The following is a 13,808-nucleotide window of genomic DNA, read 5'->3' on the forward strand; positions in this document are numbered from 1 at the left end:
ACCTATATCACCTGTAGAACAGGGCATCATATATATCACCTGTAGAACAGGGCATCACGTATATCACCTGTAGAACAGGGCATCATATATATCACCTGTAGAACAGGGCATCACCTATATCAACTGTAGAACACATATATCTAACCTCTATAACAGGGCATCATGTATATATCACACATACTACATCCATGAGGAACTATTTTCCTACTGAATGGACCAGATTGGTTTGTATTACTGAGCTCACACATATTCCCATGGAGTGACACTGCCTGCCACCGTCAGGTGCCCCCGGGGCTCACTGTAGGCACTTTGTACATTCTGCCATTGCACGCGGATGCACATCAGGGGAGAACATCAAACTTGTTGATTTGATCAATATTACTAGTTATGTTCTTGAAGTGAATATAAGCAAGATATGTAGAAAAAGATCTAAAATCTTGTGAACAAGAAAAGCTAGTTTCTGTTGTTAATAATGTGGACAAGGGGAGGCTAATATATCAGGTCAGGGGCTCAATCTATAAAGTGTTGTAGCTTTACAATAGTCTTAACTCTATATAAAACTAAAGCGTTATGACGGTCTTAGAGCTACGTCGTTCAACGCTTTGTACATCAGTGCTGTTGTCATACCTGTTACAGACAAGCAGACATTTTGCTGTCATTTCCAGTATTGCAAGTTGTGTGTTCCTTTTCTAACATGAAGTATAAAACACTGCAAAAACCTGCTTTTTAATATTACATCACAGGAAGCATTTGTAATATGGGTATAATATGGTTTTGTATCATATCTCATAACTTTATATGAGTTGTGCTGTACTATTTTTAATGTATTAACTTCCAGTTTATGCATGTTTTATTATGTACAGCGGTGAGGTAAAAAATATGTATGTCCGTCTGTCTGCCTGTCTTCTTTATTGGCTGCCAAACTTAACTAGACAGTACTTCATGTGAACTAAACTAAGCACTGTACAGTGTACAAGGCAGCATTTGTACAAGCCAGTATTGTGCTGGACAGTGTATGTGAGATCTGAACAAGCCAGTATTGTTCTGGACAGTGTATGTTTGAACTGAACAAGTCAGTGATGTGCTGGACAGTGTATGTGAGATCTGAACAAGCCAGTATTGTGCTGGACAGTGTATGTGAGATCTGAACAAGTCAGTATTGTGCTGGACAGTGTATTTGAGATCTGAACAAGCCAGTATTGTGCTGGACAGTGTATGTGAGATCTGAACAAGTCAGTATTGTGCTGGACAGTGTATGTGAGATCTGAACAAGCCAGTATTGTTCTGGACAGTGTATATGAGATCTGAACAAGCCAGTATTGTGCTGGACAGTGTATGTGAGATCTGAACAAGTCAGTATTGTGCCGGACAGTGTATGTGAGATCTGAACAAGCCAGTATTGTGCTGGACATTGTATGTGAGATCTGAACAAGCCAGTATTGTGCTGGACAGTGTATGTTTGAACTGTATAAGCCAGTGTTCACTGTGTGCATGACACAGACACACAATATCAACATCAATGAGTTTACACCTGTGCCAGGCATGGCATCTCATTGTTGAACAAGGAAAACTTGCCAGGGTCTTGCTGTTTGATGTTTAGTCAATTCACTCACTCACTCACTCAAAATATGAGCCATTAATCTGTATGGAAACATTTGGGGTAACTGATTGATGAAGTTGTCAGGACAATGATGTAAGTTATGTGTTGAAGCCAGTAATCTGTCTGGCCTGTGTGAAGAGGGGTCAAGCTGCTGACCACCAACACATCAGACTGGCCGGTTATCTGAACTTGATGACCATAACAGAGCTGTCTGGCTGAGTTTATTACCTTGTCAGCCATGTTACGTGCAGTAAATTGAACATTCCTGGTGAGGGTATTAACATGCATGGAACTGAGTTCACTAAGTCACTGGGTCTCTACCTCTAGAAGTTCACTATGTCACCAGTTCCACCCCCACCCTGGCTCCACCCACCTTCTTGTTCCGCCCTCCCTCCTGCTCCACCAACCCTCCTGCTCCACCCACCTTCCTGCTCCACCCACCTTCCTGCTCCACCCACCCTCCTGCTCCACCCACCCTCCTGCTCCACCCACCCTCCTGCTCCACCCACCTTCCTGCTCCACCCACCTTCCTGCTCCACCCACCTTCCTGCTCCACCCACCCTCCTGCTCCACCCACCCTCCTGCTCCACCCACCTTCCTGCTCCACCCACCCTCCTGCTCCACCCACCCTCCTGCTCCACCTGAAATGATGCTCCCTACACCCTCCTGTCCACTCACCCTACTGCTCCACCAACCCTCCTGCTCCACCCACCTTCCTGCTCCACCCCACTCCTCCAGCTGCACTCACCCTCCTGCTCAACCCACCCTCCTGCTCCACCCATCTTCCTGCTCCATCCACCCTCCTGCTCCACCCACTCCTCCAGCTGCACCCACCCTCCTGCTCCCCCACCCTCCTGCTCCACCTGAAATGATGCTCCCTACACCCTCCTGTCCACTCACCCTACTGCTGCACCTGACTGTGTCTTCCCACCCTCCAACTCCACCCTACCTCATAGCCTCACCTGCTGCAGCATTCATCCGATGCTCCCCCTCCTAATTATAAAGCTTCCACCTGACTGTCCCACTCCATGCACCAGTCCGGACATGCTGTAGATATTCATCTTTTGTGACATTTATTGTTAAACATGTAGCCTCCTTCATCAAATTATCTAAAGGCTTTGTTTGAGCAGAGACAGTGACAAATGACAACAGAATCTATTCCCACTTAATCAATAACCTGCAGGACATTGACATCTAGGCCCTGATGAAAGCGCAGTTAAATGCCTATAAACTTCATAACTGCTGCCATAAACTAGCCTAGTGATTATCCTGGGGGGCTTGGCTTGGCCAGCAGTGCTACCAGCCCAGAGAAACACAGGACCCCTCCCTCCCTCTCTCTCATCCAGAGGCCATGTGGAGATTTCATTCCCTTCAACAGTCCCCTGACTCAAGTTTCAAAGTAATGAGATGATTTCTGTCATTAACTCTCAATATTTATGGAATTAACTGTGGTGTTGATTTCCATGTCATTACAGCAATATTGATGTAACATACCTCAGTGTGTTGATTTTGGAATTATTTAATGTCTTTTGGGTATTGAATTAAAAGCAATGTTGAATTACTTTTCTTTTTACAATTCCACTTTAATGGGATTACCTGATTTAACATGCCATACCCTCAATGGGACTAACAACATTCATCACTGTGTTACAACACACCTACCTCCACCGATATATCCCCATCCAACCATACTCCTACACCCCCCCCCCCACCCCCCCCCCACCCCACCCCACCCCCCAAAAAAACAACAACCTCTCACCACCCCACCCAATCCCTAGTCCCATACCAAGCAAGACCCCTAGTAACCACCACCCATCCATACCCACCAGATCACCCCTACCGCTACCACCCCACCCCCTATCCGCAAAAACACTCCTACCACTACCCAAACCCCTACCAATCAGAACACACCTACCACCACCCCACCCCCTACCAACCAAAACACACCTACCACCACCCCTACCCTACCCACCAGAACACACCTACCACCACCCCACCCCCTACACACCAGAACACACCTACCACCACCCCACCCCCTACCCACCAGAACACTCCTACCACCACCCAAACTCTACCCACCAGAACACTCCTACCACCACCCCACTCCCCACCCGCCAGAACACTCCTACCACCACCCCAACCCTACCCACCAGAGCACCCCTACAACCACCCCTACTCTACCCATCAGAACACCCCTACCACCACCCCACCCCCTACACACCAGAACTCTCCCCACCCCTACCTCCAAACCTAACCATCCCTGAATAAGGCTGCAATGCTGCTAATCTAGAATATTACACTCGCTTCAATTTAATATCAGTTTCAGGCTCCCAACAAAGTATCCACTTTGTGCCAAGTTTTATGGCTGATTCCGTGAGCTGCCTGAAGAATAACCAGATTAATCCCCCGTAATAGAATTTCCGCATGTTTACCTCCAGTATCACTGCAGAGTGTTTGAACTTCCTATCAGTGTGATTGTAGCAATTAACCAGATAATAGCATGTGTATGAATGAACACTTGATCACAGCAATCCTCTCTCTGGCAGCTGGGAATATTCATTCAGGGTGCCTGACTACAGGACCCACACTGGTGACCCTGGCTGCCTCCACCTATCCTTTGTTCACCCACGTTGACTCAAGGCAGTGACACCACTAAGATTTGATAAGAAAAACACCATTATTAAAACAATCAGCTGAAATAATGCAGTCACATAAAACTTTCATCCCGCTCGCTATTGCCAAGTCAGTGTTGTTCTTACTCCACACCGCTGCTGGAGAGTTAATGAGATGTCCATCTGTCCAGCAAGGCCACCTGCCGGCCTCCTCTCGGCCCAACACACTAGGACAGGAGGCTAATAATGCAACATTGTCCCTGGTGCTGAGACTTAATGATTTTCCAAGCCATAGTCTGCGATATAACAGCAAGGTAGTGCTTAAATATTGTCTTTTCCCTGAGGAGTTATTATTGCAAGAGGATAAATATTTCTGTCTTCATGTTGGCGTATTGACGTTATATGTCACTGTAGCCAAATCATTGCAACCATTATTGAATGTAAGATTTAATGCAGCAGGGTTAAATATCATGTAGCCATCACAACTGTCTGGAATCTTAAGTTATCTTCCTTTATTTGATTTACATCACTATATAACCAGACGCTGACCCCCATATCAGCTACCTAGGTTAATGGGTAATCCTTATCTGTTTCATCAGATCCTGGTAAGTAACAATCTCATTCTTTGTTATCGGGATTAATGACTTAATCCTTGTCATGTGACAGGGGCTATATAAACCTTGGTCAAGGAGATTAGAAGAAACTACAAATCTTATCAATCAATGCAAAAACAGGAATGTTATCAGTAGTGACACTCCCAATAGATATATGTACCCTACTCACACATGTACAGTCAAGTCCTGTTAATCTGACATTGTTGGTTGCATATGATTATGTCGGATTAACGAGTATGTCGTATTAACTAAATTAGGTAGTATAAACATTCTTCATCGTAAATTGGCAACAACAGGGTTGATAACGATACGAACAAGTAGGAAAATGAAAAATGAAATATTCAATTTGTTGTGTTACATCGTCAGCGGAATATATTTTCTAATCATGCAACCACTAAGGTTTATAAAGTTTAAGACAAAACTACTGTTACAGACTGTATGACTGATTCAAAATTGACTGATTTTTAAAGCACAGTCTGGAATGGAAGTCGCTAATTTGAATGAGATTGAGGTAATCTAGGCATGTGATTAATCCTGTTTTGTTTATTTAAAGCAGTAATTGTTTATTGTTAAGCAAGTTTATCTCTGCAGCCGTTGAAATATGCAGCTACTCCCCGACTCATCTCGCATCAAAACACGGGGCTGTGTACTCACGGGCAGATGACCACGGAGTACGCTGATCACTGTGTCGGATTAATGAGACTGATTAATGAGTGATTTCAGCAATTTGGTGCAAATTAGGTGCATTGGAATCGGAGTGCGAGACTGTCGGATTAACGGGTCTAAATAGCACTGATTAAATTGGTTCCCATCATTTGTGTCGGATAAAGCTGATTGTTGGATTAACAAGTGTCGGATTAACAAGACTTGACTGTATGTCCCTAACAGGGGCAGGTCAGCAAGAATTGCTAACAGAAGGTGACCTCTTAAACACTTTTAAACTTAAGCAAAGAAGATGAAGATGAGAGGGATGATACCTTTCCAAAATCTAACCCCTGGTTTAACAAGTGCTCCATGACTTTAAGACTTTCAAAAGTCTCTACTGCAATAATTATTAGTTAAAATCATTTTCTATAGATTATATGAATAAAAAGAAGAAGTTGTCACTATGAAAGACTGTCCTTAGACTGTTTGCTTGTCTAGACTGGCCTATTATAAGGATAGAACTATTATGCGTCCATCATTCAGTACAGCCTTGGAGCAAGGCTATATGGCACTGTGATGCAAATGTAAAAAAAAGTCTGTCTGGAACCAAATTATTACTTTCAATTTTGACTGAAATCACAATACTGGACAGAATTTTATAGCTCAGAAATATATAACAGTCTCCACTGAATCATTTCCATCGTACACTCAAACACAGCATCCATATGTGTCTTGTATTGTGCTGTTCAAACTTCCAGTGTCTCCCCGAGAAGCTACAATATTCCGATGGACAGGGACCCTGTATAGGCTCTATATTCAGAGAACTTATTGATTAAGTGATTTAACCCTTATAGCACTGGTGTCTATAGTCTCCGTTGTGCTATAGATCTGAATGTGCGTCACCAAGGTTTGGTATTCCGGTGGGGATTCTGGAGCAGAATAGGCGCTCTTCCCCATCTTCTGTCCCATTGCAGCCCACTGTATTTATGAGGATTGGTGGTAACAGCTTGTGAGTCTGTATTATTGTAGCTCAACTGGGTTGATTCTTTCTGATGCTCATCCTATCAACCACTGGTTTTCCAGCATACTGAGAGTGAGTGAGTGAGTTTTGTTTAACGCCGCTTTTAACATTATTCCAGTTATATCACAACGTGTCAGCTTAATGTGGGAGGAAAGCCCGAAGTGATGCAGGTCTCAGACATTTACCACTTCGGTGAAACCCACGAGCACGGGTATGGTGCTGACAAACCTAGAAACATAATCGGGTCGAACCGGGATACGCACCCACAATCATTGGTTTCTGGCGTGCCCAAGGGACGCAACTCTGCACAGCGAATCGCAGCGCCTTAGACGACTGGGCCACCCATGCCCCTTCAGCATACTGAGACATTTTGTTTATAGACTGTGGTGATATAGTTGGAATATTGCTGACTCTGCCATAAATATTATTCACTCACTCACTCCAGGCCCTGTATATGAAGTATCTATTCCAGGCATCTGAGTGAATTGTTGCTCGTTCTATCGACCACTGAATTTTCCTAGAGCACTGACTCGATTATTTACAGGAGGTATGATGTAGTTGGAATACTGGACTGAGGCTTAAACAGCATTCACTCACTCACTCTAGGCCCTGTATATGGATAATCTATTCCAGGCATCTGAGTGAATTGTTGCTAGTTCTATCAACCACTGAATTTTCCTAGAGCACTGACTCGATTATTTACAGGAGGTGTGATGTATTTGGAATATTGGATGGAGGCATAAACAGCATTCATTTAATATTGGAGGGTGGTGGGGTAGCCTATCGGTTAAAGAAATCGCTTGTCACACCGAAGGCCTGGGTTTGAATTATGGGTGCAATGTGTGAAACCATTTCTGATCCCTCGCCGTTATATTGCTGGAATATTGCTAAAAGCGGCATAAACTCATACTCACTCACTCTCCAACTGTTGGCCATGTGCATGCATCATGTAACCCAGGACTGTACAGAGGCATCAAAGAATGTGCACTGAGGCGCCGAGCCTGCCAGAAGACGCTGGTGGCACTGCTTCATCAGTCAGCAGAACCAGGCACATTTCCATCATAAAGTGATTACTGAGTGAATGAATCCTTAATAAAAGTCTGTTGATACATGAGTTCCCTCTCATCATGACATATCAATATTTAACAGCAACTTTATCTTTCACATGTGGTAATTGGCCTGTAATTGCTGCTATATGGCCAATCACATTTTACTTGGATGCAACTTGGTGTCTTTATTAAGCCAAAAAATAAATTTTTACCGAAAAATAGATGTGATGTTTCATTTGTGCAGTGTGCAGGCTCCCTTTTGAAATAAGACCCTATACAGAGTTGGCAGATAAAGGGGGGCTTGGGGAACAGGGGAGGGTAGGCATTGTGAAGTCAGTCAGTGTCTATTGATTATTCTATGAAGGAGTTTTTTTGTCCATGTGGGTAAAGAATATCCCTTCAACCTAATTTCAAACAACAGCTTTTATCTCGGTATGTGGGAAGTCAATTTTAGGATTACAAGTTTCTAATTGAATTTCTGACAAGTTCTGGATTAAAAATAATAATGTTGTTGAACTGTTATTAGAGGCGTGATTGTTGCAGGACGTGTTCTTTGTGGAGGTGATTGCCACTGACAGCTGTTGTGTGAAGCTGCAAGCATGCCTCACTGCAGCTACATCACACTGCAACTACGTCAACACGACATGACAACTACACCAACTACACTGACAATTTGTTGGTACAAACTGGCAAATATTGTATAAGAAAACATGGGAGGACTATCTCCAGGTTGAGCTGAATAACTCTTTCATTAGAGAACATGTTCCAGTGGCCTGTCAGCAAACAGATGGGGGAGATTAGTGTGCAGGCTTGGACTGACAACCGGTGGGGCTCTGTCAGGTCTAAAGAAACTGATGATTACAATGGTCTCGGGTAGGATTTCCCGGCTGTACGTGGGGCGGGGCAGGGTGGGCGGGGCAGGGGGGCTTGTGACAAATGTGTAGGACTGATGAGAAGGGTTGGGGGAGTTGTAGTGTGAGGGTAGGGAGATGAAGGGTGGGGGAAGTCGAGGCGTTGTGATTGTGAGATGAGGTTTTGAGGTGGAGTTAAGGTGTGAGGGTGGGAAGAAAGGGGGGAAGGGGAGATGAGGTGGGGAAGAAAGGGTGGGAGATGAGGTGGGGAAGAAAGGGTGGGGGATGAAGTGGGGAAGAAAATTGGGGTGAGTGGGAGATGAGGTAGGGAAGAAAGGTGGGGGTGAGAATTAATAGTGGGGGATGGGAGATGAGGTGGGGATTAATAGTGGGGGGTGGGAAATGAGGTGGGGATTAATAGTGGGGGGTGGGAGATGAGGTGGGGATTAATAGTGGGGGGTGGGAGATGAGGTGGGGATTTATAGTGGGGGGGGGGGGGGAATGAGGTGGGGATTAATAGTGGGGGGTGGGAGATGAGGTGGGGATTAATAATGGGAGGTGGGGATTAATATTGGGGGTGGGAGATGAGGTAGGGATTAATAGTGGGGGGTGGGAAATGAGGTGGGGATTAAAAGTGGGGGTGGGAGATGAGGTGGGGATTAATAGTGGGGGTGGGGATTAATAGTGGGGGTTGGAGATGAGGCGGGGATTAATAGTGGGGGGTGGGAAATGAGGTGAAGATTAATAGTGGGGGGTGGGAGATGAGGTGGGGATTAATAGTGGGGGTGGGAGATGAGGTGGAGATTAATAGTGGGGGGTGGGGATTAAAAGTGGGGGTGGGAGATGAGATAGGGATTAATAGTGGGGGTGGGAGATGAGGTGGGGATGGGAGATGAGGTGGGGATTAATAGTGGAGGGTGGGGAGATGAGGTGGGGATTAATAGTGGGGGTTGGGAAATGAGGTGAAGATTAATAGTGGGGGGTGGGAGATGAGGTGGGGAGTAATAGTGGGGGTGGGAGATGAGGTGGGGATTAATAGTGGGGGTTGGGAGATGAGGTGGGGATTAATAGTGTGGGGTGGGAGATGAGATGGGGATTAATAGTGTGGGTGGGTGGGAGATGAGATGGATATGATATGTGTGGAGGTGCAGAGGAAATGAGGTGTAGGGAGGGTGAGATGGGTGCAGGAGGTGAGGAATGATCCCACTGTGAGGCCGTGTAACAAGGTTACTTGAGGCCAGATGGATACTTCAAGCCGTGCAGTCAACTGAAACTGTGTAATTATAGTTCCACGCTTGGGTCGTATAAATACACTCCTGTCATGCCCGGGCCATATAATACCGTTGTATTACACGGCGCAACAATGGGGGTTGTCACACGGCAGTCTCACGCTCACTACCCTGTGTTCTTTTTGTAGAGTGAAGACTCACTGACTGTGTACAAAGTGTTCAGTTTTTACTATTAGCGATCATGTTATCAGCACTCTGTGAGCCCTTTGAAGTCACCATCAGACTCAGCCTGCTTATGTACCATGGATTAATTACAGATAGTGAAATCTGATTGCGATGATGTAAGTTGCTGCACAAAATCAGTTAATTACATATATTCTGATAAATGTTATGCAGATTTTTAACTGATTTTGATTATTATCTTAATGAAAAAGTTGGAAAATACATATGGAGGTTTGTCATAGGAAGTCTTAAGGAGATATCACGAGCAAATTTCAGCAATGCTCTAATTTGAAATGTATGTTATTTCATGACACACCACCCAGAGTCATTCATGTACGTATAGATGTAAAATGTTTGAAATATCTCTTTATCCCTATCAATAAATAGTTGGGGAGAATAGTATAGGTTCAATACTGTCAATATAAAATTGCATCTGTCCTGTACTGGAACTTTTCTGCAATAAATATTATCTTATCTTATCTTATAGAAAAGATTTGGGTAATTGTTGTCAATTACATTATGGGAACAAGAGAAAAACATAAATGAAGATACATCTTTCAAAGTTGTCAGAGCTCTTATGTAATCATGTACGGTAATACATGTTTGAGAGGTAGCCAGCCATTCTTTTGACAAACTAGCAGATGTCAGCTGTGGTATATGTAATATAAACCATTCGCTGCAATGATATATTTTATATTAACCAGCAACTGCAATGTTATATTAACCAGCAACTGCAATGATATATGTTATATTAACCAGCAACTGCAATGATATATTAACCAGCAACTGCAATGTTATATTAACCAGCAACTGCAATGATATATGTTATATTAACCAGCAACTGCAATGATATATACTGTTATAAACTGCCAGGATATATGTGTGATGACCAGACTCTGAACCAGGAACCATCCTGCTATATGTATAATGGCAGATGGCCCCTGCAGATAGCAGTATAATTCCCCTTGTACTGTTTATGAGCTGTGGTACATTTAGCTAATTGACAGCCTGTCCATGCTACAAAGGCTACTCATGATTTAGGTGGCCACGAGTCACAACAGTCCATCCAGATTTGACTCAACAGAACCTGAATAAATGGTTGACTGCACGACAGGAAGTGGACCATGACAACAGTCAGCTGACCATGGCAACATCGATCAGCTGGCCGTGACTACATCGCTGGTGACTGCTGCGGGTTCCACACAGGTGGTGACAATCTGATGACGATGATGTCACCGTGCTGCGTGGATCGCGATGATGACGACGCTATCATAACTTCACATTGAAATGAACAAAGGCCGAGTGACTCATACAAAACAGTTGTTGCAACAAATAGGGGCATTGGGTCTTGTGTGATTAAACAATTGAAATATGATTATAGATTTTCTTTATGAGACATTACAAAAGACTACCTTTGGCCCGAGGCGGCTGTATGCCAGTGTATGGGCTGCAGGGTAGGGTGCATTGTGAGGAATCAATAGGGTAATGACACTTAAAGATGGACCAGGTTACATATTGAATCAACCCAACAGTGGTAGAATTAGTAGATCTTCTCTAATTAGACAATTTCCTTGTCCCCTCAATCAGAGAATTATTGACAACATGATTCTTTAAAGTGATGATGTCTTTGTAACGGTTGAGGTTATAGAGGGCTGCCCCACTTTGCTTCTTACAGACACACAGACACTAAGAGAGTAACTGACTATTGATATTAAATTCTCAAATACTCCATGCAACATGGTTATTGTACCTGTTTCTTTATCACTTTGTGTACATTTATTGATTTTTAAGTGTTTTCAAAAAAATATAATTACAAAATATTTTTTAGTGTGATCTCTTAAAAGTATGGTTGGAGTGAGTGAGTGAGTGAGTGAGTATGGTTTACGTCGCTTTTAGCAATATTCCAGCAATATCATGGCAGGGGACACCAGAAATGGGCTTCACACATTGTACCAATGTCGGGAATCAAACCCAGGTCTTCGTCATGACGAGCAAACGCTCTAACCACTAGGCTACCCGACCGCCCCAGTATGGTTGGAAGGATAACAAATCTGTTGAAAGAAGCATGGTACTTGGTAATGTCTGGAGTGTTTCTTTGAAGGCATTCGTTCCTGTATTGATTTACTCTAGAGGGATAGTTTGTTACTTAAAAATGTTGGATGTAAATAAGACATTTTAGTTTGATTAATATATTCCATATTTATTCCATATATTTTAAATCCTGGGTAGGTGATAAGCAAGTTATAAACATTAATCCAAAGGGATATGTTTGAAGAGACAAGACAGTCAGTTCTTCTCCATTTGTTGTCCATAAACACTACTTCTCCTCATCTGTTATCATGAAATGGGCTTGAAAGCCTAGTGGTTAAGGTGCTAGCCTGACTTCGGAAGTACCTGGGTTTGATCCCCAACATGCGATCCACCCGTCCTTGTGACCCTGCTGCGATATTGCTGGATTATTGCTAACTCTTCACAATTCAGTTGATGGTCATCAAAAGATTATATACAGAAATAGATTCTATGTGGTGAAAGATGTCCCTTGGTAGAATGTGGGTTAATCACAACAGTTTTACATTTCATTTGTTCGGCTATCGCATCTAACATTAAGCTGGATCTCTGAAGTTTGTTGTGTTGTGATTCCTGGCAATGTTTCCAGGCTATGTCAGAGACAGTTTCAGCTACAGCCTGAACCAGGTGTTGGGTTCCAGACTCGTACACTCTTGGCAAGAATGTGTAAATTGTTTCAATGTAATTACTGTTTGAAATAATTGTTTACTGCTTAACTTTTGATATGTTTATAATTCTATGATACACCTAACTCATATGCAATACATTCCTAGTATTTACACTAATATTCACAATGTTACAACAATTCTATCTGTTACGACAGTGTGACTCTCCTTCTATCTGTTACAACAGTGTTACGACCCTTCTATCTGTTACAACAATGTGACACGCCCTTCTATCTGTTACAATGTTACAGCCCTTCCATCTTAAACAACAATGTTACAGTCCTTCTATATGTTAAACAATGTTACAGTCCTATCTGTAACAAGAGTGTTACAACCCTTCCATCTGTTACAACAATGTTACAATCCTTCTATCTGTTACAACAATGTTACAGCCCTTCTATCTTAAACAACAATGTTACAGCCCTTCTGTTTGTTAAAGCCCTCCAATCTGTTACAGCAGTGTGACACACCTATCTGTTACAGCAGTGTGACACACCTATCTGTTACAGCAGTGTGACACACCTATCTGTTACAGCAGTGTAGCACACCGATCTGTTACAGCAGTGTGACACACCTATCTGTTACAGCGGTGTGACACACCTATATGTTACAACAGTGTGACACACCGATCTGTTACAGCAGTGTGACACGCCTATCTGTTACAGCAGTGTGACACACCTATCTGTTACAGCAGTGTGACACACCTATCTGTTACAGCGGTGTGACACACCTATCTCTTACAACAGTGTTACAATCCTTCTATCTGTTACAGCAGTGTGACACACCTATCTGTTACAGCAGTGTGACACACCTATCTGTTACAGCAGTGTGACACACCTCCTCTCTGTACTATAAGCAAGGCCTGACAGCTTGTTGCCCCACGTGCACATGAGTGTAATGTAGTTGGTTACAATTACAGAAGCTGTGTGGCGCCTACTTTACACATTACTCCCGTGATTGGATACAGTGTTCTGAGATACTGATCAGATGGTCACTTGCTGCTCAGTAGCATCAGGGGAAACACATCCGTGTATCGTCTCACTACTACAGTGTATGGCATCTACTATATCAATATGCCATATCATCCAGCCTTTGACAGTGCAATTTCAAACATGTCAGTTTGTGATATCACCTTGCATGTCAGTGTCATAAAATCAAGCATGTCAGTGCATATGTCGCACGGCATTATGTGTCATCTAGCATATTTGTCATTGTAGTGAGTAATCATGTGGC

At 43.4% G+C, this 13,808-nt stretch overlaps 1 protein-coding gene across 1 annotated transcript in view; it reads right to left on the reverse strand.

The window, feature by feature from the left end:
- The window catches only part of LOC124113640, a 97,313-nt gene that overhangs the window by 27,628 nt on the left and 55,877 nt on the right, over positions 1-13,808 (reverse strand). The gene's annotated exons all lie outside the window — the stretch shown is intronic.

The sequence above is a fragment of the Haliotis rufescens genome, unplaced genomic scaffold, assembly GCF_023055435.1.
Source record: "Haliotis rufescens isolate VD_foot unplaced genomic scaffold, xgHalRufe1.0.p SCAF_5, whole genome shotgun sequence".
Lineage (NCBI taxonomy): Eukaryota > Metazoa > Mollusca > Gastropoda > Lepetellida > Haliotidae > Haliotis > Haliotis rufescens.